At 37.1% G+C, this 22258-nt stretch overlaps 1 long non-coding RNA gene across 1 annotated transcript; it reads left to right on the top strand.

Annotated features, from left to right (window-relative positions):
* The first annotated feature begins 3885 nt into the window (after positions 1-3885).
* Positions 3886-11474, top strand: LOC113662547. Its single transcript, XR_007143739.1, has 2 exons — positions 3886-3944; positions 10916-11474. It is a non-coding gene; the product is annotated as an uncharacterized LOC113662547 (long non-coding RNA).
* The last annotated feature ends 10784 nt before the right edge of the window (positions 11475-22258 follow it).

Raw genomic sequence — 22258 nt, 5'->3', positions numbered from 1 at the left:
AGAACTTTAAGTTTCAATAAGCTATTTGTCAAATATTGGCAACCTTAATATTACAATATTAAGATAGTGATATTTCACTAAAGAAATCATTTGATATAGTCTTGTAGATTTAGCATGTGGGTTGCTTTAAAAATCATTTTTACTTCAACCACCCATTTGGGAGACTGAAAGAATTTTCTCTTCTTCTTTGGAGTCCATGGAATCTTACTTCACAGAAGGAACAAGAGAGTGAAATGACTGGTAGTGGGAAAATAACAAGAAAGAATTGTACATGATTTTGCAACACTTTCATGTGGTAAAATTCAGGTTTCAAATATGTCAAGCTGTCTCTAAAAAAACATTACATGCTTTTAATTATTTAAGAGTGAGAGTCCTCACTCTTTATTTATTTATTTATTTATTTATTTATTTATTTATTTATTTATTTATTTATTTTTAACAATGCTATATTATAGAGAGACCTTTAGAGAGAAAATGTCTTTACTGACACTGTTGCAACAATTGGAGAAAACCCATTGTAGACCCCTGTGTGTTTGAATGTTGTGGAATATTAATAATGTGGGAGATTTCCAGCAGAACTCTGCACTATTATCACAATACCTTTTGGAACACATTCAAAATCTCAAACAAAAGGCACACCAAAAGAAAAAAGAGGCTTTATCAGCTAGTGGCTTCCTCCTGTTCAAGTTTAAAGTTCAAGTGCACATGTGGGTGTGTTGCACAGTCCATAAGCTATGCCCCTCCTTTCATTTTTTCTCTCTGTTTCTCTTTTTCTCTATATATATACAGTATATAAGTCGACTGGCATCAGTAGGACACTGGTGAGAACCATCATGTTACCCTCCAGTTCACCTTGCACCATTTAGTGTATCACAGTTACAGACCAACTCACCCACCTTTAACAATCACACCATCCTGATCAGGGTCATGGCAGAGCTAGACCCCATCCTGGTAACAGTGGAAGGGGGGAGGATTCACCCTGGACAACCAGTCCGTCACAAATAGAGCCCAACTGAGAGCACAATTTTATCAAAATTAATTTTAGAAATCAGTATCTGTTGATAAGCTGCCGTGAGTCTTAAGCAAGAATTTGGCTGGTTCCCGTAAACCCGCTCTTTCCAAATGGCACGATGCATAATTTCACACATCACAGTGAGATTAGCCATGTTGTATTTATTAACATGGCTTCTATGTCTGACTTTTATGCGTATTTGAGCATAACCACAAACTGGCTTGTAATTTATCAAGCATACCTACTTTCCACATTTTACACTGAATATTAATACATGTGATTTATGCATAAATAAATGTCTACATACCATTTATAAATGAAGGATGAGAAGTATGCAGAAACCTTTGAAATGCAGTTAGGACTCGAGTTCTCTGCTGTCAGAAGGAAATGAAATCTGTTTCTGAAGCAGCTCCTTTTAATCATCAACGGGCTGGATTTTCTGCTGGAAGGAAGGGACTGAGTTTGAAGAGGTCAGAGGACACTTAAATTCTTTTTCTTGATGGATTTGATTTAGAGGTATTGCACTGAGGGGAGATCATGTCTGATTGTTTTTGAGACCTTGTGCACAATACATTCAGCTTTCCTCTTAGTGTCAGTCAGCATTGCCAAACTAGATAGCGATGGATTTGAGTATGTTTTGGGTGATTGCAGAGCAGAATTGTATAAGCAGCTGCTTCATTACTCTATACATCTAAAGTTTTCTGAGGAGGTAGGGCCTCTGTTGCACTCTCTTGATAATGCTATCAGTGTTCAGGTTCCACATAAGCAAGCTTATGATATATGTGCCTAGAAATTTGAATGTCACTGAATTTACATTTACGGCATTTATCAGACACCCTTATCCAGAGCGACTTACAATTATCTCATTTATACAGCTGAGCAACTGAGGGTTAAGGGCCTTGCTCAGGGGCCCAGTGGCAGCTGGTGAGTTGAACTCACAACCTCCTGATCAGTAGCCCAACACCTTAACCACTGTGCTACCATGTCCCCACATGTAATTCCACACATTTCATTGGTTAGGTGTCAGTTTTGTCTAAATCATTGTGATATGGGAATTTCCAGAAGGCTACAATTAGTTCCTTAGTTTTGATGTGTTGAGGATGAGATTGTTATCTTCTTACCATTGTATTGCTGTTATCCTGAAAGAAACAATTGTTTCTGTCATCCTGATTCTGAATGCATTTTACCATTAAATATTAAGTACAGCACAGAAAGATTTTATATAGAGCTGTAAACATTTATTACTGAAACAAATTATTCATTGTTAACTATATGTAGTCTGCAGTAGTAAATGTAAGAGTCCATTTAAAGGCATTGATTTCAGCAGAAAACTGAGAAGAAATCTTTAATAAGTAAGACACAATGCATTTCAAATCATCCTCGTGGGTTTTTGCTGCTTCAAATTTGTAAAGCTTATGCTACTTTAAAACCATGACTATTCTTCTAGCAAGATTATAGCATTTGGTCTCAGTCAGTTCCATGCCTTAATGTGCAACACTTTGCTTTGGATGTGTACAAAGATGAAACAGCACTGTTGTTTATTACCGAAACTATGATTAATATTAGATGTCGGAGCACCTTGTTAACTGGAGTCTAAGCTGTCAGTAAGATTGATACCAAGCATGAAGCATGATATGTCTGTAGTAGCCTGTGTCATGCAAGTTTAATTCGAAAATTACTCGCTAACTACTTATTCGTTGTAATGTACATTCAGTGTAATAGGAACAGATGCAAACTTGTGCATTTATGCAGTTATATCAATAAACCAATCATGTGGAAGCAGCAAATGCATAAAATTCTGCAGATTCAGTACAAGAGCTCCAATGAATTCAATTTATTTGTATAGCACATTTCACAATTCACATTGCCTCAAAGTAGCTTTACAGTCGTATAAAAACAGAATATCTTTAATCGCACACGAACGATCGGACGAAATTGTATACAAAACAAAAAGTGATACAGCTCCCACATACTTTAACACACAGGGGTGAGCCTGGTCTCATTGGAAAGAAGTGATTCTCTAGTTTCAGATACAAGTGTCAGATTGATTCTAGGCCTTACTGACACAAAGTTACAGAGGCTAGAATGGAAAATTTTGATTTTCGCCTGAGGTTTTTAATTTATCTTATTTCTCTGGAACATGTTAGGTAACATTTAACACCTGAGGGTCATAGCCACATGTCTTGGCTTTCACCAAAAAAAAAATCAAGTCAAAAGACCCAAAAATGGCTTCAATAAAACTATTTTTCTACGGACATGTCCATCCAGTCATGTGTTTCTTGTTTACTTGTTTACTGTATAACTTTGAATTAAAAGACTGCATGCTCAGTTTAAATGGCCAAAAACCAGCACAGCCTCTCTCTCTACTATTCTGCTGTGTAAAGAGGCCTGTAACCTGACACCCTGAGCTGTGAGAGTGTGAAAAGTTCAAGGATTGCGCAATAAACCCATCGCGCACGATTTTCGCGCAGAAGCCAGCATTAGAGAGGCGGGTCGTGGCATACCGTTGGAATCGTCTTCTTATTGGCTAAAGAGCTGTATAGGTCCCGGCCAATTTCATTGCTATTGGAAGGAGTAATTGTCAGTCAAAGGCGGGTTCCCAAAAATGATGTCTGACCTCATTGGCTTCTCAGCCGTCTATCTCTGCAATACAAGCACCGATTGGCTTAAGTGAGGGCTTGTTTGATTCGTTGCGCCCTGGGCTATAAATATGACGTAAATTTAGAATTTTTGAATACCCCAATGAGAAGTTAGAGCCGAAACAAAGATGGTGGCGCACCACTGTTTCCAATTTTTCGGAATATTTGCGGCGCGACCAAAGCGTTTTGGATTAAAAGGCTTACAGATTTCAGTTCCTTGGACCTGTGTGGATTTTTGTGGAATATATGTTTTGGAATATATTACCCCAGTGAAGAAAGGGATGCGTCTAAAGGTAAGGAAAAACTGGTCTAGCGCCACCTAGGTCAGTTTTCTCCCAAAATTTTTTTCTAAGAGTATGACGGCTATGAATCATATTATGCTTTGTGCGTGGGCTTAAAAAAATATTGAGAGTATAAACTTTACTAGAAACATAAGTTTTTTCGTGTTTTTAGAGGATTTAATGCTTAAAAGTTACAATGAAATTATGCAGCTTCAGCCCCTAGCGGTAGTGTTCCACAGGTGGAACGGTGTTCAATAACAAGTTCATCTTTCCCAAATGAGCAAGCCAGAGATAACAGTGGCAATGAAAAACCCCCTGAGACGATATGATGAAGAAACCTTGAGAGGAACCAGGTTCAGAAAGGAACCCATCATCATTTGGTTGACACTGGACAGTAAATAATGTCAATGTAAATAATGTCCTTTCTACAACATGTGTGATATGATAGGATATGTGTGACTTAAACTGTGGTATGGTAGCCAATGACAGGTGGAATGGGTTGAGTATTTCAGAAACTGCTGATCTCCTGTAACTTTTACCAGTTTCTAGACTAAAAAAAGAATGGTACAAAGAAAAATTAAATAAATAGTATATTCATATAAATGAATGATAGTCCTATAGATGGAAACACCTTGTTCATAAGTGATGTCAGAAGAATGTGGTCAGATCTAAACATTTTTCCATCATGTACAGTATATAATAGTACTGGTACATTGAGTGGCCTAACTCAATGTACCAGTGCTATTATATACATGATGGAAAAATGTTTAGGTACAGTAGATAAATACAATAATAAAAAGACATGAATTAATGCAAAATTGTGAGACTTGTTAGTCAACACACTGATTTTCTTCTGAAAATATTTATCTTTTTCTATATTGTTTTCAGTGTATGAAGCATTGTGTTCATGCAGAGAGAGGCCAATATGAAGATTTTCATTTCTAAGAAAACTATGATTATATTCATCCAAATTGGATGACAGCTGGAGACACACATATACATGGTCTGGGTCACTGACTTGGATCTGATGTTCAATAAGAATAAATCCAAAAAGTAGATTAAGAACTGTCTCCCTCCTGGATAGTACAGGACAAAATTGGCAACTTAATAATTAAACAGCAAATGTTGGGAGGTTGTTTTTGGAATAGCAGGCTAAGAGACACTCATGTCTAGAACCCCGCCAGCAACTGTCAGAGAAAAACAACTAAAGAAGATGCCAATTACAAAACCTCCTGACACAAAGTTCTTTATTGTGTTCTTCCCAAATGATTTCTCTTTTTGCATTTACAAACTTTTTGCATTTTCCAACCTTTCACCTTGTAAATACCTGAGGAAATAGATTGTTCTGTTTATTATCGTTCTTAACTATTGTAACTTCACTACAGAAATGTAATATCCACTCTAGCACGGATGTTGGAGGATGTCGCAAATTTGTACAATGCCTTCAGTTCTCTTTCTTTCTTTCTTTCTTTCTTTCTTACAAAACAGGATAAATAAAATGAGTACTGATTAATAATATATATTAATAATAATAATAATAATAATAATAATTATATATATATATATATATATATATATATATATATATATATATATATAATCTGGGGTTTATTTGTTAGTTTTTTTGCTTGTAAGTCCTGACATTTATTTTCATTTTTTTTATTTTATTTATTTTTACCTGCTAGTGCCTTTCCACAGTGCTATAAATGAAAAATCAAATAATTTATTCAAATAATCATTTTGATATAACAGTTGATTAATGTATTATTTTCTTAGCTGAAGAGCAAAAAGCATTTTTAAAAAAATGTAATGTTCCAAAGATTTATTAGATATTTCTATTTCTCTAAAAAATAATCATCACCAAGGCAACAAGTGTGACTTTTTTTTTTTTTTACAATTTAACATATATTAATTGATTTGATATACAAGCTTTTCTGCTTGTGTTACTGAAGAAACCGCGCTTATCCAGCATCAAGGGCAGCACATCTGAGTGTGGCTCCAGGATGGGGCGAACAAAAGCCACTATTCAGGACCTTACTGTATGTAATATCTTCTAGTCACATGTAAGCAATATGAATAAATATGTGATCACCTAATGTCTAAGGAAGCTTATGCATTAAGAGTCAATGAACATATGAGTTAATAAGACACATTTACAGCATAATATTGAGAAACAACCCCTAAAAACACGATTAATTTAATAACAACATTAACAAAAAATGGTGAAACTCTGAGTAGAGAATGCAAAATGTATTGTTTTACATATAAGCAGAATTTCCTGCCATACTTTGCTGCCATACTTTTACTTGCAAGAATACATTGATTCAGTGTTGAATGTAGTATAATGTAGTGTTGCTTAAATATTATGTATTATAATTGAAACATCACTGATTTCTGATATTGTTTGACAGTTACATTGAATATTGTTTAATGATCTCTGTCTCTGTTTTTCACTATCTTTATGATTACTGAGAGAGTTGAATTAAGACTGATTCAAATATATAATGAATTGTGTGAACAAATGAATGAAAATATGTATGATGTATATTAGTCAAAGATAACTTTTTAAAATGAAGGTTTTTATTATTTCATTTGGCCCTGTGTGAAAAAGTGTTTGCCCCTAAACCTAATAACTGGTTGGGCCACCCTTAGCAGCAAGAACTGTAATCAAGCATTTGCAATGAGTTGCAATTTAGTTCCAGTTATCACAGCAAGTCTTACAGGGCCTGAAGCAGCAAAACAGCCACAGACGATCACACTACCACCACCATATTTTACTGTTGGTATGATGATCTTTTTTCTGAAATGCAGTGTTACTTTCAGGCCAGATGTAATGGGACGCACATCTTCCAAAAAGTTCAACTTTTGTTTCATCTGTCCACAGAGTATCTTTCTAAAAGTCTTGGGGATTATTAAGATGTTTTCTGGCAAATCTGAGATGATACTTTATGTTCTTTTTGCTCAGCAGCAGGTTTCATCTTGGAACTCTGCCATGCAGACCATTTTTGCCCAGTCTTGTTCTTATGGTTGAGTAATGAACATTGAACTTAGATGAGGCAAGAGAGGTCTACGGTTCTTTGGATGTTGTTGTGGGGTCTTTTGTGACATCTTGGATGAGTCGTCACTGTGCCCTTGGGGTAATTTTGGTGTGCCGGCCACTCATGGGAAGGTTCACCACTGTTCCATGTTTTTGCCATTTGTGGATAATGGCTCTCACTGTGATTTGCTGGAGTCCCAAAGCTTTAAAATGGCTTTATAACCTTTTCCAGACTGATAGCTCTCAATTATTTTCTTTTTCATTTGTTCCTGAATTTCTTTGGATCTCAGCATGATGTGTTGCTATTGAGGATCTTTTGGTCTACTTCACTTTGTCAGTCAGGTCTTATCTAAGTGATTTTTTGATTGCAAGCACTTTTTCACACAGGGCCATGCAGGTTTGGATTTTGTTTTCTCTTAATAATAATAACCTTCATTTAAGATTCAAGTGTGACAGATGTGCAAAAAATACAAAACCAGGAATGGGAAAACAGTTTATATATATATATATATATATATATATATATATATATATATATATATATATATATATATATCATAATATTTCATTCATTTGTGTGTGTGTGTGTGTGGACACTTTGTGTGTGTCCTGTCAGAATGCATGCAGAGAAGTGAAAAATGCAAAAATAAATAAATAGATAAAAATAAAAAAGACCCACACAAAGAGAGTAGAGTGATCCATAGGGAAAATTCATGGACTTCCTGATGGACAGTCTGCCCCTGTCTCTACAATGCCTATCTCTTTCTTTCTCTTTCTTTTTATTCCTCAATACTTTGCACTGGGTGGTCCTGATATTATCATGAGTCTCCCTTAGAGGATGACTTTAAACATTTACTGTCAATAGTTCACTCATTCACAGAAAGCAAGTTAATGTTAGTTGCTGGTGCAAATAAAAGTTAAATAAATGCACTTAAATTTTTACATTAAAGCAGATCAAGTAATCCAATATAAGTCAGATAATTATAATAAATCATAAAATATTGTCTTTGTCAAGTTCTATGACATTATTATTTGTTCTATGACATTGTGATTTGTGCATTAAGAAGCTACACCAAGATAGATGTGTAAATTAAGATTCAAAATGGTCGTGGAAATAACTACAACTGGCTTTAGTTAATAAGCTTCAATTACTACTCTAAGCTGTTTATTGTACTTATACTACAATAGGGGAGCCTGTGCCTATCTCAGGCGTCATCGGGCATCAAGGCAGGATACACCCTGGATGGAGTGCCAACCCATCGCAGGGCACACACACCATTAGCTACTTTATTCAACAATAATATATCAAATTTCACTGTGGCACGTGTTTATGCAGGAAAGACATTCTTTAGAACTGCTAAATAAAAAGTGCACACACAGGTAGATGCATGTTTGCCAGTAAGGTGATTAGAGTGTTCTCTGTAGGGGGGATGCACAAATGTGTGATCGTTCTGCTGCTCCGGTTAATCATACAACAGCATAGCAGTGAAACGAGCTGAAACTGCACTCACACTCACATGCAGCACCAAAGCTTAATTAGCTGTGGATAATATGGCTGATTTGAGCTCTACTGACTTCTCCCAGCAGTTGAAAATAGTACATATTGACATGTTCATACACACACACAAAATATATATTTTTGCTGGCTGGAATAGCAAAGAACATGGTTTATTTATCAAAAACAAATTCTTGTGTAAACTCTATATATTGTTATGTTTGAAAATCCCGGCTTCTGAAATACTCGATTCAGCCCATTTGACAACAACAGCCATGACGCATTTAAAGATTGCAAAGTCACTGATTTCACAGTCTGAATGATTTGCATAACTGCACAAATGAGAAGTACGCAGGTGTTCCTAATGAAGTGGTTGGTGTGTCTGTACTGGAAAGTATAGTCTTTAAGGATATAACATATAATATTTGCCATTTCTCTTTCTTAGAATAACTTTATAAGGACCCAGTCTTCTTTTTTAATGCTTTTTCAGGCTTGCACCACTTTCAGTAGTTTGTTTGTTTAGGGTTTTTTTTCCCTTCAGTTTCCTTTTCCTTTTGAAATTCTGCTCAGTTGGTTTAAAATCTGGTGATTGATTTTCATTTTTTTCCCTGAGTCTTTTGTTTTGTTGTCAGTTTGTTTTGGATCATTGTGCTGCATGATAAAGTTCCTCCCAATTACACTGAATGCATTTCTATGTAAATTGGCAGAATGTTTCTGAAGACTTCTAAATTTATTTTGCTGCAACCATCATAAATAAAGATTAGTGCCCTCTCAAGAAGAAGCCATGCAACCCTAAGCCAGGACACTACATGCATTGTCCTTGATCAATGAGCTTTGTATGTTATTTGTACATTTGTCCACATGCTGGCCTTTTTATTATGTTTATAGAAGGTAATCTTTTTCCAGAACTTGTGTGGCACATGTCTGTATTTCTGAAGCTGAAGTTCTGTTCGATCTAATTTTGGCAGATCAGTCTTTATTGTATAGCAAAAACAAAATAGATATACATGCAATTCCTTCTTGTATAACACATCCACTTGGCAGTTCAAGTTCCTGTGGTTGTAAAGAGTGATTATTTTGTTCTAAAGAATGAATTGTTATTCTATGTACCTCCTGGCATTTCAAACCAATCTGTTCATTTTTCTCTGACCTCTCTTGTCAGCTAGGATTTTCCATCCATAGATCTGTCGCTGTATTTATTTTTTTTAATGTTGGATTTTTTACCGTTGTGTGTGAAAAGTCAGGGAGATCAGCAGCTTCTGAAATACTTACACCAGTCCATCTGGCACCCACCTACAACCATGTCACGATTAAAGTCACAGAGATCACATTTTCCCCTTTTTCTGATGTTTGATTTCAGCATTTTTGCTGCTGCCACATGATTGGCATGATTGGCTAACACAACCACACACCACACACACAAACACACAAACACACATATGTCTTTGTAGGTCTTAGCAAATTTTTGAAAAGTGTCTCTGGGCATTTATCTGTTGATGGAAGATTTATGTTGGACAGATTGGCCAAGCCACACTGCCCCAGTGTTTTAAAAGTGGAAACACTCTCTAGTGGGATGTGAATTTATGACTGTTCTTAATCTGTCAAAGTGTTTGGACAGAAAGCACTGAGGTTTAGAGCATTGAAAAAGGACAGTTGAACACTCGACTACTCCACTATCTACAGGGAGGTGACCTAAAAAAAATTCAAGAACTTATTCAGTTGAAAGACGTGATCTGTTTATATTTTTGCTACTTCAGGTACTATAGATCAATGCAGATGAATTTTTATCCTAAAATGGAGAACTAATGAGAAAAAATATCTGGTTGGTCTATAAAATATCAGTTCAATTACTGGCTTGGAGTGCAGTTGATCTAAATGTGATTATCTATAGTTGAAAATATTTGTAACCCAGGTACTGTACAAAGAATGACACCATAATAAAATAATAAAAAAAATGTAATAAAAAGGGAGTTGAGTTAAATTGGAAGTTTAATTAGTTTTAATTTAGAGTAGCATGTAGCGTAACATATGCATAAAACAAAGAAACATGTAAACCGGAAGATGCATATGCATATAGATGCATATATATATTTTTTTTTACAATGTAATAATATGAATGTGGAAACGGAATGCTAATTATTGTGCAGTTCAGTATACAGGAGAAAAAAACACAATTCAATTCATTACAATTTCAAGATGGTTTTAGAGATTACAACACTGGGATGTGGTAGCCTGGTGGTTAAGGTGTTGGTTGGAAGGTTGTGAGTTCAAATCCCAGGTCCACCAAGAGCCCCTGAGCAAGGCCGTTAACCCTCAGTTGCTCAGTTGTATTAAAAAAAAAACGAGATCTAAGTTGCCTTGGATAAGAGTGTCTGCTAAATGCTGGAAATGTAAATGTAGAGAAACATACTGTCTAAACTTCTTTGCTTATTTCGCTGTCTGTACACACAGGTTGAAGTGAGAGAACTAAACTCCCAGGATTTAACATCAAGCTGACAAAAGGAGGAATAAAGATTCTCTTCCAGTTCATCCCCACTGTCAACTTGATGGAATTCTTCCCATTGGTGGGATTTTGGAATTTGCAAATTTGCAAACAGTCGAACAACAAAACTGTTTTTAGAGACTGATGAACCTTTTTTGTTTGTTCATTTCCAATTGTATGTTTTCATGTGTATTATTTTTTGGAAAGGTGGATATTGTATCCTATTACTGAAGTTGTGAATTTTGGGTTAGTGAACCGAATGTATTTTTAATTTGAACCATCGTAATACTGTGACATCATAATACTGGAACAATTGGTCTCAGGTTCGGCAAGGAGCAATAACTGTAAACCCTAATAATTTAAAATTAAAAAAATAAATAGGAATATGTGTATATATAATACATCCATCCATAGGGTGTATCATTTATCTACCATAAACTGTCATGCTCAAAAGTGAAATAAATTGTTAAACATTGACATTTATTTGGAAAATAAATAAAAAAAGATTTATTTTTATCTTTTATTCAAGGACAGTGGTCACGTGAATCATTAATTATCACATAGTTGTTTGACTCCTTTTTAAAAGCCTAATGATAACTCAAATCACCTAAACAGCCCTGATCAAAAGTTTATCTTTGAATTTGGCCAGATTAAAGCCCCTTATGAAGAATTCAAAATCAAGGTCTGTGACGTTGCCCGGGGTGGCCGGGTCTTACCCCACGGGGCCCGGCCGGGTTCAGCCCGAAGGAGCGACGTGGGTCCGAACTCCCGTGGGCCCACCACCTGCAGGAGGAGCCGTAAGGGGCCAGTGCATTGTGAATTGGGTGGCAGTTGAAGGCAGGGCCTCGGCAACCCAATCTCCGGACACGTAATCTGGCTCTGGGACATGGAATGTCACCTCGCTAGCTGAGGTGGCTCGGGCATCTGTTTCGGGATACCTCCTGGACGCCTCCGTGGGGAGGTGTTCCGGGCAGGTCCAACCGGGAGGAGGCCCCGGGGAAGACCTACAGTAGGACACACTGGAGGGACTATGTCTCTCGGCTGGCCTGGGAACGCCTTGGTATTCCTCCGGAAGAGCTGGAGGAAGTGTCTGGGGAGAGGGAAGACTGGGCATCCCTGCTTAGTCTTCTGCCCCCACGACCCGGCCCCGGATAAACGGTAAAAGATGGATGGATGGATGGATGGATGGATGGATGGATGGATGGTTTGGCCAGATTATAAACACACATGTTGACGCATTTAAATGGCTATTAAAGGGATATTTCCAGATCTGTGACTCATTGTAATTAGTGTCTGCATATATAGTCAGTGAGTTTCTCAGCTCATGTGGTGATGCACTGGTGTGGCTGGATACTGTACTGTGGGTAAGACAAAAGAACTGCCAATACACCTGCGATATAAAGGAGTTGAACTCCATAAACTAGGAAAGGGATATAAAAAGGTATCTCAACACTTGAAAATGCCAGACAGTACTGTTCAATCTCTGATAAAGAGGTGGAAAATAAGAGGTTATTTTCATACTAAGCCACAGTCATTTAGACCAAGAAATACATCACCCACTACTGCCAGAAAAATTGTTTGGGACACAAAGAAAACCCCACAAACAACTTCAAGAGAAATATAGGTTGCTCTAGAAAAAAGTGGTGCTGTTGTTTCAAGTAGCACAATAAGGAGATACTTGGACGTATATTACCTGAATGGTCAAGTTGCCAGGAGAAAGCCGTTACTGCACCCATGCCACAAAAAGGACCGTCCTTCAGTAGCCTAGATTTATTTGGAATAAGTTTTTATAAATTTTACTTTATAGACACAACCATAAACACTCTGTTGAAAAAAAAAATGTTTGGAGAAGAGTCAATACAGCCACTGTGAAGCATGGTGGTGGATCCTTTATGTTGTGGTGCTGTGTGAGCTCCAGTGGCACAGGGGAGTTAGTACAAATTGATGGCAAGATGAAAGCAGCATGTTATCAGAAAATACTGGCAGACAATTTGCATTCTCCAGCACGAAAGCTGCACATGGGACGAACTTGGATGTTCCAACATGACAATGATCCAAAGCACAAGGGTAGGTTGACCCTCCAATGGATAGAGCAGAAAAAGGTGAAGGTTCTGGAGCGGCAATCCCAGTCACCTGACCTTAATATCATTGAGACACTTTGGGGATATCGCAAATGTGCAGTTTATGCAAGACAGCCAAAAAATTTACAGGAACTGGAGGCATTTTACGAAGAAGAATGGGCAACTACACCAGAGAGAATTAAGGACCTCATGCACAATTATTACAAAAGACTGCATACTATCATTGATGCTAAATTAGATTAGATTAGATTCAACTTTATTGTCATTACATATGTACAAGTACAAGGCAACGAAATGCAGTTTAGGTCTAACCAGAGTGCAATAGTAGCAAGTGCAGGATATACAGTTTGTACAAGATTTAAATAAGTTACGTAAGTGGTAATATGGAGTGATTTACAGTTGTGTGCATACTATGAACAAATATACAGATCTACAGAAGGAAATGTGCTGTAACAAAATATATGGTTAATACTATGAACAGTAATTTACAGATATGTATGTCCTATGAATATAATATACAAATGAATATATATGTCCTATGAATAAAATGTACAGATGAATATATATATATATATATATATATATATATATATGTATATATATATATATATATATATATATATATATATATATATATATATATGTGTGTGTGTGTGTGTGTGTGTGTGTGTGTGTGTGTGTGTGTGTGTGTGTGTGTGTGTGTGTGCTGTATATGTGCTATGAACATAATATACAGGTGTCTATTACTATAAACTAAAACTTACAGAGGGTATGTGCTATAAACAAAATATATTGTCATTATGCTAAACCGAAATATACAGGAGGATATGTACTATGATCATAATATAATATATTGCTGTTATTATGAACAGAAATTAGGTGTGTATATACAATGGCAAGGCAAAGGTGAGCAGTAATGCAAAAAGGAGAGCAAGTGTGCAAATGAGCATGATTTTATGTAACCGTCCATTTGTGCAATAACAAATTGTCGGGTGTGATTGAGCAAATGTAAAAGTGATCAGAGGGGGCAATACACGATACTAAAGCAAGCTTTTAAACAGAAATAATTTCCTTTTCTTTTTTTATGTTTTGGTTGATGTTTGTGCCATTCTGTTATGTCTTTAGTTCTAAAAGAAATAAAATACCTTTGTTTGCCTTCTCACTTATGTTTCTTTAAAAAGTGGTACACATCTTGCAAATTCTCCCAAGATTTGCAAACTTTCGTTTTGTATAACTATAGTTTATATGGTTTATGTAGTTATCTATATATATATGCATAGAATAAGCTATGAATTAAAGTCATATCATTTAGGTTCATTCACTTAGGTAGCACACAATATTTAATGTAGAGATATATCTGTTTTTTTTTTTTTCAACATTATTTTTTCCTTTCTTTCCTTAAAAAATGTGCTCTGTATTCTGTACATTGTTCCTGTTCCCTCATTTTTGTGAGTTCAGCCAATATATATATATTGGTATAATTTACTTGGGGTTATTGTGGGTTTTTCTTTGCTTCCCTTATTGACCCTACTCTCCCAATATGAACCTGGATAGTGGTACATTATTTGAGTGCCCATCCATGCAATTGTGTCTAAAGAGGAAGCACCTGTTATACAATGGCAATGGCCCTTATTTATAAAATATGATTGAAATTAAATCTGATATCAATATAAATATACAGTATGTAAATTACTTTAACAGTTTCTTTAGCATCGATTTCATCTGTCTGTATGATCAAACTCATGCCTGGTCACTGAGTGCAAATTTAAATGAAGCATATAGAAGACTTTGAAAATGCTTGTTTTGTATTTACATAATTGAACAACAAAAATGAAAAAACACTGATAATCATTATGTGCATACAGGAAATTCCAACTGAATTTATTTCGTATCATCCGCACTCGAACTTGCCAATGATGGTTCATTCAATTTGTTAATTTGCTTTTCAGTGTTTGATTTGTATCTTTCATCTTTTTTATTTATAAAAAATAAGTTAAAGTTTTGTATTTAATTAAGATACATTTAATCAATTTGTTTTAACAGGTGTTCCCTTTCGAGGGAACTCGACGCTGCGTCAGTGCTGACGCTATGGGCGCCTTTGCAGGCTTTGTCGATCGTCCCCGCCTGCCTAGAATTTGCCCCCGGCATGTCCAAGGCTATCCTGCACCCCAGGCCGGGATATGTCCCTAAGGTGCTCAGGATGGCGGGTTGTCCGATAATCCTGCAGGCCTACTGTCCCCCGCCCCATGAGTCAGCGGAACAGGAGAGGCTGCACTTGCTTTGCCCGGTAAAGGCCCTGAGGACTTACGTCCACCGCTCTAGCTCGTGGCGTACCTCCTCTGCCCTTTTTGTCTGTTTTGGGGGACGGAATGGGGTAATCCGGTTTTCAAACAGCGCCTGGCGCACTGGTTGGTGGAGGCCATTACTCAGGCCTATGAGGTGCGCGGTCATGCCTCACCTCTCGGCATCAGGGCCCACTCCACTAGGGGTATCGCCTCGTCGAGTTCCCTTCTCAGGGAACCGGGTTTCATACGTAACCTGGTGTAGGTTTCTACCTACAGTAACTGTGCCACTGAAAAGATTTGGTAATAAAACTCAAGTCAAGTCAAGAAGTTTTTATTGTCATTTCAGACAACATTTCTCCAGGACCATGGACAGAGCTAAGGACTTTAGTAAGTATTCCTAGTAAGTAAAGTGCATCTGTGCAACTTGGTGCAAATAGTGCAAGACAAAAGACAAGAAGACAGAGCAGGACAAAAGACGGTGCAAACAAAAAATGCAAGACATTACACAAAAGACAATATACAAAAACAGCACCGACCAGTGTAAATACTGTATTTCCAATTAATATTGCATGTTCAGAAATACTGAACACATCAGTATTATAGCAGCAGTTACATGAGGTATTGTAATGTTGCAATCAACTGAAATGTGAAAGACAGCAAGTGCAAAGAGCAAAAACAGCATGTAAACAGTTTGATATGGTGGTTCTGTAGACATGGATGTAAATTTGAAGAGTGTGTATACAGTATGGTGTAGGTCATTGCAGTCCATACAGTTGCTTGTGCTTGTGTGTGTGTCTGTATTGTGCTCGATTCAGTTGCTATTGCGGAGTCTGATGGCTTGTGGAAAGAAATTGTTACACAGTCTGGTCGTCAGGGCCCCAATGCTTTGGTACCTTTTTCCAGATGGCAGGAGGATGAAGAGTGTGTGAGGGGTGTGTGGGGTCATCCGCAATGCTGTTGGCTTTTCGGATGCACTGTGTGGGGTAAATGTCCATGATAGAGGGAAAAGAGACTCCAGTGATCTTCTCAGTTGTCCTCACTATTCTCTGCAGGGTCTTGCGAAACGAGATGGTGCAGTTCCCAAACCAGACAGTGATGCAGCTTCTCAGGATGCTCTTAAATCCTAGTCAGTATGGGGGATAGAGATTAGCTTTTCTCAGCCTTCGTAAGAAGTAGAGATGCTGCTGGGCTTTCTTGATGATCGGACTGCTATTGAGTGACCAATTGAAGTTCTTCACCAGATGAATGCTATAGAATTTGGTGCTCTTGGCAATCTCTATGGAGGATCTCTCAATGTTCAGTGGAGAATGGTCACACCGTGCTCTCCTGAAGTCAACAGCCATCTCTTTAGTTTTATCAATATTCAGAGACAGGTTGTTTGCTCTACATGCTGTTGTGTCATCAGCGAACTTGATGATATGGTTCGATCTGTGCAATTCTATCAGCAAGGTGAACAGCAGTTGGTTTAGAATGCAGCCCTGAGAGGCTCCAGTTCTCATTGTGGTGGTGCTGGAGATTCTGTTCTCGATCCCGATCTCACCAAAGATCTTAAACATCTTTTTATTACCTTGAATCCACCTCAGATCTTGATAGCCAACTGGATGTGTTGATATTTTTGGATATGCCTGGATGTGGATTACTGTTATTTACACAGTATCACAACATCTGTATAAATTACCTTGGATACATGGTAAATTAGGCACGTTGAATGCATATGGAATGTAAATACAGAACTAATGAGCGGCAACATGTGTCCACACAGCTGAAATTTATATGAAAAGTTACTAACTATTCGGCCTCTCATACACTAAGCGTAACATTAGGGGCTGGGTTACCATTTACAGTACAACTTATTTTAACATTATTCTAATTTAAACCTTTCCATTAGACCAGCAAAATTGTAAATTTCCAAGTCATGTCAGCACTGAGAATGGAACTCACAAGATTCATAGCTTCCTAATGGATACGGAATGAACAACCCTTCGATTTTTGATCACAAATATTTTTTTTTAGAAACCAGTCGATTATCATATTCACATTAATCTAACAGTTTATCGGAGTCATTACTGTATTTAAAAAACTAAATTTACTGTTGTGTTTATGTTGTTGCAGCTACTAGAATATCCTGTGTTTCACTGTAGGCTACAAAGACCTTAACTCAATTTAGCTCATTTTAGCAACATGCTGTATATTGTTCCAACCTCGGTGCCAGATGGTGACTTCCTGCACTGCTCTAGCTTTCATAGCACTTAGAAATTAACACCTACAACAGAGCTGAAATAACCTTTTTTTCTATTTTTTTTTGATAAATATTTGTAATATTTAATTAGTATAATTAGTAAAGCCAAATTACTTACTGTATATACTTATACTGTATATAAAAAAACACATTTGAAATGAGATTTTAATCATTTCAAGTTTAAAAAAAAATTCTGATCAACATAGTTGTACAAAAACATTTCCTGATAACTGTACTCATATTTCCAATATTAGAAAGATTTTCATACAGCACCACACTAGCTTTTCTTGTCTACATTTTTTTTGTGTGTCTTAATCGTTGCAGAAAAACAGTTAGGTGAGAACATAGGTGAAGTGTTTTTATGAGCCTCTAAATGCACCTTGATACACAATTATTGCATTATGAAAAGAAAATATTTGAAATGCTTTTTTTAATTGACTTTTTCAGGCCGTATAGTAAATGTTTTAATATTTTGATGCAATTGAGTCATACACTCATGATATTCAAATAATGGCTAAATACTGTTATTTAACTTTCTTTCTTCTTTCCTTTCTTGACTCCTTCCCTCCCTCCATGCTGTAGAAACACTCCTAAAGCTATTTCTATTTTAAATCACTTGCTAGTGTGTTTCTTAGCTAATCTAATGAACATACAGTGTACCACTGTAGCCCTTTGTGACAGCAAAGGCATGGTCAAGGGCTGACTGTGACATGAGGCAGAAATTGAATGAGTGAGTCATCGGTAATATCTAGATCTACTTCTTACATTTCCTATCGCCTAGTGCCTACCACCTAGTTCCTTCAATCTACTTACTATATGCACTTTTCCTTAAGTTAATCACCGGTGACAAAACGAGAAAAAAATGTATACAAACAGCTTTCTTTGACGCTATCTCCACTGCCAAGTACTTGTGATGAATTTGGTTATGCGTCTTGCTCAGGAACCATGTGGTATGAGGCAAGCTAAAAATGCAGGCAATTCATTGGTCAAATGCAGTCAGTATAAAAAATCTTTAGCAGTGTAGTGACCACTGACTTCTAAGTTTCATAGTTTCAAAGGGAATTTTGTAATAATTTAGTAAGTTAGTTTATATTTTTAGCCAGTTTTATACAGGCTAAAAGTTATTGTAGATAAAATGATACATTTATTTATAGTTTCTGTGATCCATGCAAACTTCACCATTTTTTTATACATCCTTAATGGCTTCCTTTTTGCTTTGTTAGTGCTGTACATTCACTATGTTTTTGTTTTGTTTTGGTTTGGTTTTTTTATCATTATTATCTGGTAAGGTTTGCACTTACATCTCTATATTTCTGCTAAATATTAGTTGTTCGACTTTGCTGTGTTGGTGCACTTGTTGCCACTAACTGAAAGATTTTTCCTCTTTTTTTTTTTCTTTTTTTGTAAAAATTAAAGAATTTAATGCATCTACTGCCATATTAAATTCCATGTGTCTCTTGCTTACTAGTTCAATCTGTGATAGAGATATTTTAATGTTAAATGCCATTTCAACAATTTTTTAATAGTATTTTAATGTCCCTGCCTATCACTAGTCATCTCCAGATAACCTCCAGAGAAAACATTCACAAACTGACACATGCATTTGTCCTAGATCAATGCCTGGGATTGGATTTGATGCTGAGCTTTGACAAGCTGTGCAGCTGAATAGAAAATAACTAATAATGACTCAGAAAAAATGGCAAAGAAGTTAAAAATTAAATTGTCCTGCATAAAAAAGCTTTTAGGCTGCCTCTTGTCTCAAGTCTTTCTACTCACACAGTAATTCGATATGAAATGTAGGTTAATAAATGACAACAAATTGTGATTGTTTTTAGGGGCTCTGTTGAACTGGATAGTGTTAGCTACAGTAACTCAAACAGCTAAATGTGGTTGAGATGCTTAAGTTTCCATATAAATTAAAGTAAATTTACTGCATTCATGTCATAAAAATATATTTTCTGTTATAATTTTGGATTATTTAAAAAAATATATGGTGAACATGCATGGATTGTGATATAAGAAGAACCTGGTTCAGAAGCAGCATGGTGGCACAGTGGGTAGTGTTTCTGCCTCACAGGTCTGTGGTCCCTGGTTCAGTTCTGAGCTCGTGTAGAGTTTTGCAGTTTGACCTGTATTTGTAATGGTTTGATCACACCATCCAAAAATATGCAGGCAGGCAGCTTTTTCACACAAAATTGGCCTTATGTGTGAAGTGTGTCCAGTCTTCCCAGGATTGATTCTAGATCATCTGAGAACCTGACCATGATAAATCGATTATTGAAAGATGAATGACTGAATGATACTGTTCAAGAATTGGTTCACACCGAATATTCTGCTGTGTGAGATGAGACGTGACACACGTGCACATGCATATATCAAAGTGATCTGTGGTCTCCCTCTGTCACTCTCCTTTGATCACTCTGCCCCTTTGTTCTTTATTCCCCACAACTTCTAATCACATTTGGTCTACCCCAGATGCCCTTCATAAATCGTTTCTCAAGCAACACCAACATGATTGGTTATCCTAGTCAATGACAACAAAGAATTTCTAAGAAAGATATATCTTTCACATAGTATGCTAGGGGATTATTGAAACTACCAATAATCTTTTTCATATTTATGTGACAGAGACACTAGCACCCTTAAAATTGAAACTACTGTGGTGGTACTGAAGGGACAGCTCCAATTCTGCACCATGTCTTTTATGGATAGCCAGCAAGCACATGGGGCGGGGCAGCAAAATCCAGCGGGAAATCAGAGCGGAGTTCCAAACTCTTCACCCTCCTGGAGAGAGAGAGAGCTACATGGGGTGTGGTGCTTCCAGGGAGGAAAGGGGTCTAAAAAAACTAATTTCTTTGTCTCCCACACAGGAAGTCCAACAGAGACTGAAGACAACGAGGCTCCCTGAGCCTGCCTCATGCCGCCTCCTGCTCCTAGGTCCTGCTGTGCCACCACCACAAGCCCACGCTGCCAAAGACGCCACTGTTTAGCTGACTGAGTGACGTTTTTTCATTTCTGTCATTGTCTGAGTACGATAGGGGGTAATCGGACTGTGTAGTATTAACAGTGTTTTGTTTAAAGGACAATTCTATGTAAACCACTGTTTATTCACGACAACCTACCCTTGCTCTGTCTGTGTTCTGGCCCTCACAGCTTTGAGTTGCCACAGTATACAATTCCATCTGTATCGTATGATTGCTGTAGTTCCATTAATTCAATGCTTTTTTATTAAAGTTGTTTTTAACATGTTATGTCTTGTTTGTGTTCTTTCATTGTCTGACTTTTGTAATTAATCTGTTTAACAAATTTGATCCTTATTCATTTAATCATTCTTCAGAGACGTTAAAACATTGCTAGACAAAACTGGTTGATAATACAGGCTACATGTTTTTGAGATCAGAAAATTATTTTAGCATGAAGAGTTTTTTGAAAAATTATTTTAAAATCATTTTTATTTATAATATATTTATAAATTGGATCCAGAATTTATAAAATGAGTTGGACTAAAATCTAAATTGCACTCAGTTACTATATTTCATGCTATGTCCATCACCGATTATGGGTTAGTTCTATTTCAGCTGATCCTCAACACTGGTGCTCCTCAGGGCTGTGTCCTCAGCCCACTCCTGTACTCCCTGTACACACACACGACTGTGCAGCCACACACAGCTCCAACATCATCGTCAAATTCGCTGATGACACAACGGTGATAGGCCTGATCACTGACAACGATGAGACGGCCTACAGAGAAGAGGTGAGCACCCTGACTACATGGTGTCAGGAGAACCACCTCTCACTCAACATTGACAAGACCAAGGAGCTGGTGGTGGATTTCAGGAAACAGAGGAGTGAATACAAACCCATCACCATCAACAAGACACCTGTGGAGCGGGTGAGGATCTTTAAGTTTCTCGGCATCAACATTAGCGAGGATCTCACCTGGGCCATACACACTGACGCAGCACTGAAGAAGGCACATAAACGCCTCTTCTTCCTGAGACGGCTGAGGAAGTTTGGAATGAGCCCCAGCATCCTCAGAACATTCTACACCTGCACTATAGAGAGCACCCTGACGGGCTGCATCACTGCCTGGTTTGGAAACAGCACCGCTGGCAACCGTAAAGCTCTGAAAAGGGTCGTGCGAACTGCCAGCCACATTGTTGGAGGTGAGCTTCCCTCAGGAAGACGTCTCCGAAGCATCCGATCCTGCACCAGTCGACTGAGGGATAGCTTTTTCCCTCAGTCTATCAGACTAATTAACAGTCACAACTAATACACCCTATAGCATACTTCTACAATATGGTAAGCCACACGCTTGACATTAACTTCGGACTATCCACTGGACTATACACTCACACTGCACTAAACACACTGGACTATACTGTACATACACACTGCATTATACACACTGGACTATACATACACACTGCATTTAATGCCATAATTCATCTGTTACCACTAGATACCATCCGATGCACATCCATGTCACTTCTGTATCTGTACAATCTGTTTTACACCTTATACTATTTTATATATAATATATTTACATATATTTACACATATACATATATAAATACATACTGAATATAATGTGTGGTGTTACTGTAAGAATGCCCAATAGTACACTGTGTGTACTGACACGTAAGAACATATTGCACGTGTTCATTTGCTGATTCCATTATCTGTTTGTTGACTGTACATATTATA

This window comes from Tachysurus fulvidraco, chromosome 8 (genome assembly GCF_022655615.1).
Source record: "Tachysurus fulvidraco isolate hzauxx_2018 chromosome 8, HZAU_PFXX_2.0, whole genome shotgun sequence".
Lineage (NCBI taxonomy): Eukaryota > Metazoa > Chordata > Actinopteri > Siluriformes > Bagridae > Tachysurus > Tachysurus fulvidraco.
Note: the sequence above shows the minus strand (reverse complement) of the source record. Positions and strands in the feature narration are given on the sequence as shown.